The following is a 6273-nucleotide window of genomic DNA, read 5'->3' as shown; positions in this document are numbered from 1 at the left end:
AACCTTCACCTGTTGAATTTCTGTCCCTTTTGAAGGAGACCTGTGGCGGAGAAGCGGGGGAGGAAGGGCCATAATATAGGATGGAAAAACAAACCCCATTTGTTTCTGCCCGGCAAGCTGGAGCCCCGGCACCTCTTTAAAAAGGGATTAATAACCGCCTAATAGCGGTGCAGGGCGCCAAGGGCAGGCGCAGCTGAAGCTGGCCTGCTCGGCAGCTCTGGAAGCCGCCGCAGCCACACCCGGAGCCTGGCCAGGCAAGGCAGGCAGGCGACGGAGGAAGTCTCGTGTGCCCCCGTTGCTATGGAACGCAGGTCAATAAAGCGTGTTTGGATTGTGGAGCGAAGCGCAAGGTCTGTTTGCTTAGTGGTTAGAGGTGCAAAAGTCGGCATTGTCCCACTGGCAGCGGGGCTCGCGGGGGGAGGGCGAGGCAGGAGGCTCCGCAGCCGGAGCTCGAGGGCGCCCCGGCCGCGGCCACCCGCGCTTCCCGCCCCGCAGCCGGAGAGCAAGCGCCGGCGCAAGAGCTTCTGGAAGACCGCAGCAAGCGCGCTCTGGAGGAAGCAGGCCGCGAAGAGCGCAAAATCGACCCAGGGCGCGAAAAGGCTTCTGGGACATGGAATTTTCCTGTATAATGACCTGGAATTTTCCTGTATAATTTCATACCAATCCGTAGCAGCGTTGCTCGCTGAGCAGCTTATCGTTATGGTTATTATCAGTGCTCCCCCCCAAAAAAATGTTTGGGGTTGCTCTCATTTTGACTCAAGAAAATCACAATTTTATAGTTCAAATCGGGAAAAATAAATACAGTACAGTATTTTTGTCAATACAGTAAATAGACAAAAGTACAAAGATTCACAAAATGTTTAGGGGTATGCGTACCCGTGCACACCCCCGGAAAAAAAACACTGGTTATTGTTATTCTTAGAGGGAAAGTGAAGCACCCTTTCAGAGTTTCCAAGGCGGGGGAGAGCTCAACCAAGGCCCTTTAGCTCCCCAGATGCCTCCTGCCTTTCAGGATGAGGACCTAAGAATCTCAGAACTATAGAGTTGGAAGGGACCCTGAGGTTCATCAGTAATGTGATTTAAGGCAAACTGGGTTACAAAGCAAAGCTGCAACCCAAGGTACACTTAAATCCAGGGAACAAGATCTGCTGGACTCCTTTGGACTTCCTTCTTAAGTAAACATGCATAGGATTGGTCTGGTAACGATCGATCGAAAGCAAGCGGTTTTATTAAAGCTCCAGGTGCGGCATGATCTAAGCCTGTTTACTCAGAAATATATGCCCTGCTGTGAGTCCCATGGGCCTTACTCCAGAGTAAGGACAGGTGCATAGGATTATGGCTTTATCGTCCTGCTTAGGCGTTTTGAACATGTGGGACTTCAGTTTTGAACCGGCAGCCATTAGGGTGGCTACTTAAGCATGGCCAGAAAAGGAGGCGATGCATCATAAAAAGATGCCTGTTTGCATATAATTTGCACATGCTAATTTGTAGAGGGAGATACAAATTCAGGAATAAGAACTAAAATGTAAGTAGACATGAACAGGTGCTAACTCCAAGGCTTCTGATATCCAGTTTTATGGATTTGTATATTTTAACTGGATATGGACAGGAAAGCCCTTCAAACGAGAGGACTGTTCTCTGCAAAGGAGGACACATGGCCAGCCTAATAGGCATCCATTGAGAGCCATACGAGAAGGGCGGATTGTGCATCTGTCCAGAAGTTGCTTATTGCACAAGGAATGTGCAGGTGTTGTGACAAATCAGAGCTTCTTTGTGCAAGCTCCCTTTTGAGTTGTTGCTAGGGTTCATATGATACTTCTCCATCCCCTCTAGATAGTGTCACTTTAGTGCTATTTTGAGTACTAACAGATTTGGGGTATACGTATGTGCTTTCTCTGTTTCCAAGATCCCTGTTTCCATTCCTGGCCTTTTTGTGTCACCTGGGAACCAATGTGCTTTATTGTCCACTGTTTCATAGTTATAACCCCAGAGCTGTACACATTCATTCCAGACTAGGCAAATGGGGATGTAGTTTCTCCTACAAGAGGAGCAGAAGGAAATGTCTCACTCCTGAACTTTCATGGAATCACCAACTTTTATTTTTTACCCAGTCCTTGCTCTTGCATCATTTGCAGTGGCTGATCTGTAGATATTAGATGAAAATATTTGTCTCCATGCTGCAAAATTATCCAGCTGCTGATTTATTTTTTTAAATGTACATACCGGTTTTTATCAGTACGTGTTTTAAAAAACAGTATTTTAACAAAACAATCAGCATGTAGGCAATACTGCAGCAGATTGAAATCCCTCTGCCACCAGCCCATTTCGTCTCCATCCATCCATCCATCCATCCATCCATCCATCAATAAATACCCTTCCACCCTCCGACTTAACCCTTTTCCATGGCTCTCCCCATGCCAGGATACATAATTATATTTTTAATTTATTTAAAGGTGTTTCAAAACAGCTTAAATAATTAAATGTCTCTAAGCAGTATACAAAAGCTCAATATAAAGAAATAAAGGAGCAGTATCAAAAAAGGAGACACAATCAGCGAAACAGTATAATAATGGAAAAGAAACCAAAATATAGAAGAGTGAGAGTTTCTGGCTGACATGAAAAGAGCAGCCTGATGTGCAAATATTAGCAAATATATTTGTCTTGAAGCTGTGAAAAGCTCAGTCTCCTGGCTTCTGCGCAGTAAATTGCTGTTAAAGGCACAGCAGGCCTGGTTCCTTTCTGGTCATTTAGTTCTTCCTGTAGAACACCCAGAAACCCAAATACAAAGTCTTGCAAACAGAACCAAAGAAGTGGAATGAGCAGCTCCCGAGAAAACAAGTGGGTGGTTTTTCCAGTTCAAAGACAACATGCGGGACTGATAACATTCCTTTGTGAATGCCAACAGTCCCCACATTGTAGATGTTCGGTGTAAGAGACAGGTGACAACACCAATGTTTATATGAAAATATGCAAGGATGGTGCGAAGAAAGCAGAGAAAAGTTTTTCTTCCTCTCTCATGACTCTACGACTCATGGATGTCCAACGACGCTGAATGATTCAGGACGAAAGAAAGTACTTTTTCATGCAGTTCACAGTTAAACTCTGGAACTCTCTGCCACAGGAGGCAGTGCTGTCCACCAACCTAGATGGCTTTAAAAGAGGATTAGACAAATTCACAGAGAGGGCTGTTGATGACTGTTAGCCATGATGGCAATGCTCTACATTTGGAGGCAGCAATGCTTCTGAATACCAGTTGCTGGAAACTGCAGAAAGGGAGAGTGCTCTCATTCATGAATCCTGCTTGCTGGTTTTCCGTCTGGTTGGCCACCGTGAGAACAGGATGCTGGACTAGATGGGCCACGGGCCTCATCCATTATGTTCTAAATGTAAGAATAATAATGCCATGCATTTTATTTACTTTTGAAATATTGTATCACTTAATCTAATAAAGATCTCCAAGAAGTTTACATAGGGAATAATAAAAGTACAAACAATAACATTCAATGAGATTCCAAAGAACTAAGTAAAAACAGAACAAAGTTATATACACAGATAAACCTGAGCAGTGTACAAAGCAAAAAAATCAAAATTACGAATCACATTGCAGAAAAGCTTGGCTAAACATATGTTTTAAAGGAGCCCGTTACAAGGCACTAACAGCTAAATTCTGTATGTTTCTACTCAGGAGTAAGGTCTATTGAGTTCAGTGGGGCATATTCTCAGGTGCAAAATATTGGCCCCGGGTTTAGGGTTTTTTTCCTGTTCCTTTTTTTTTTTTGTATGTTATGTGGAAATTGTTTGGTTTGGTTGTGTACTTTGTAACGTTTATTGTTTATGAGTACTTTGGTAGGGTTTGTGGTTGTGTAATTTTTTTAATATGTTGTAAGCCGCCTTCAGCGTGGTTTTAACTTTAAAAAGGTGTCATGCAAATAAAATGATTAATTGATTGATTATACATTTGCATCCTCATTATGTGGATTCATTGAAAAAGTTGATAGAACTCTTTATGAACCGGGCTCCTTATGAGCTGAAAACGTTCCTAAGTAACACATTAGCACTTTGGCAGCAACAAATGCATAGAGCACTGGTGTTCACACTTCCAAAGCCACACAGTTCTTGCGGAGACCCTGCCTCTGTGTGTGTCCAGAAGAAGGCCTCACCTCCCTGCCCTTTAATCTTGCTCTGGATGGTTATCCATTACAGATAATTCCTAATCCTATCTGCAATGGAAGTGACCCATCCATTCAATTCTTCTTAATTAACAGAAGTGACTTCCCCTTCTTCAGAAGTGCCCTTCTTCCTCCAGCTGGCCATTTACAATCTATTGACCCCTAGTACTGGAAACAATTAGTGTCACAGCATATATATATCATCGGGCACAATTAGCACACTCTCAGAGCTCCTTTACCCCAATGCAAAAAAGCAGGCTCAACAACAAGCAAGCACCCAATCACTTAACAGTCCTGGCTGCAAGAGGGCAGGAGGAAGCAACATCGAAGGGGGGAAAGGTCAGGCAATCGGAGCGGGAACACACGGCAGCAGCAAACATGCTTAGCATACAAAACCCAAGGGCCTCCTTCCCTGGGAGCATCCTAGGCTCCTTTGTCATCCTCCAGGTGCTCTTTGATGTCAGAGGCCATTGTGAGCTCTTCTGGTCCTTGCCTTTGGGCTGGGCCTTCTTCCTTTGCTTTGCCTCTCCTGACTTCAAAGGGGAAGCACTGGTCCAGGCTTCTCTGGACATTTGGTTTTGTTTGAAGGCTGGAATTTGGAAAAGAATGGGCTCAGGGTAGCTTTGCTTTAAAGAGCAGCGCTCCACTCTGCTTCGTGTTCCCTTGCTCTCTCACACAGCTATGGGACGCTCCCCTGCCACCCTCCTCCGTCCATATTGTGGGTTTTCAGCCTATAAAACACCAGTTCCTCTCCCATCTGCAGGGCTATGCTTATTGCACGGTCCAAGACATGGTCCAAAACTCTGCTTATTGCACTGTCCAAGACATGGGTGTCAGGCTGAGGTTGGCTTGACCCAGCATGATGCTTGCTTGCTGACAATGATGATGAGAAGGGCCGTAGCTAATTTGCCTTGCATGCAGAAGGTTGCAAGCTGCAGTTCCCAGTATCTCTAGGTAAGGCTGGGACAAACCACTTCCAGAAACCCTGGGGAGCTGCTTCTAGTCAGACCATACTGAGCAAGATGAGCCAGTGGTCTTGACTCAGTATAAGGCAGGTTTCCTAATTTCCAATTTGAAATTAACCCCTCTTTCCACAACAAATGGCAGTGTTGGGAGCTGCTGTAACATTGGAAGATATGAGTTATGGAGAGGGATCATAGTGCAGTGGCAGAGTGCATGCTTTGAATACAGAAGGTTTTTGGGATCTCCAAATCGGAATTGGGAATGTTTCTGTCTGAAATCCTGGAGAGCCACTGCCAGGCATTGTAGACAATACTGATACAGAGGGGCCAGGACCTTTTTGGCCTGGTGGGCCAGATCTTTATCCCCCCCCCGGCCTACTTTGACATGTGGAGGAACCACCTGTCTGTCCATCACCTGATGTCCTAATTATGTCAGGTGGCTAACAAGTAGGTGGTTGTGCCCACCTGTCAAAGTTGGCCCACGGGGGAGATAGTGAAGAAGCAAGGTTGGACTTCTGGCTGGGATCAACTGCACAAGAGCTGCACTTCTACCTGCCCCACCTCTGAAGTCCCATGTGTTATCAGGTGGGGACAGGTTGTTGCGGTTTGCAGGAAATGACCAAATGGGAACCACAGAGCCATTAAAATGGGCTTTGAAGCAGCTGAAATAAGTGGGGAACCAGAGATAGTGAAGGGAAAGCTGAGGAGTTCTGACTGGCTAAATGATTCATCAAGTGATTTCAATTGTTTTTATATTTGGTGTTAGCTGCCCTGAGCCCAGTCTTTGCTGGGGAGGGCAGGGTATAAATAAATAAAATTTATTCTTATAGTGGAACAAGGTAACTAGAATCATCCCCCCCCCCCCCCCCGTGAAGTCTGGAGTTTTTTATACTCTTGTATATACGCTTCATAGCAAAATCCAACATTAATTGGAGCAGGGTGGTGTTCCTCATTTCCTGTGCTTAGTATGAGACGTGTGAAAGTGTTTTCTTTTGCGGAGACAGGTGGTGGCATTCACTCTTCAGCTATAGTTTGATTCGATCTAGTTTTGAACAATGAGCTCCTCTCCCGAGGGCCATACAATTGCAGTGTTTTTTTGGGTTGCATTGATTGGATCACCAAAAGTCACTTCCTGCGCAGTG

This window comes from Podarcis muralis, chromosome 4 (genome assembly GCF_964188315.1).
Source record: "Podarcis muralis chromosome 4, rPodMur119.hap1.1, whole genome shotgun sequence".
NCBI classification, from domain to species: domain Eukaryota; kingdom Metazoa; phylum Chordata; class Lepidosauria; order Squamata; family Lacertidae; genus Podarcis; species Podarcis muralis.
This window is presented reverse-complemented; position numbering follows the sequence as displayed.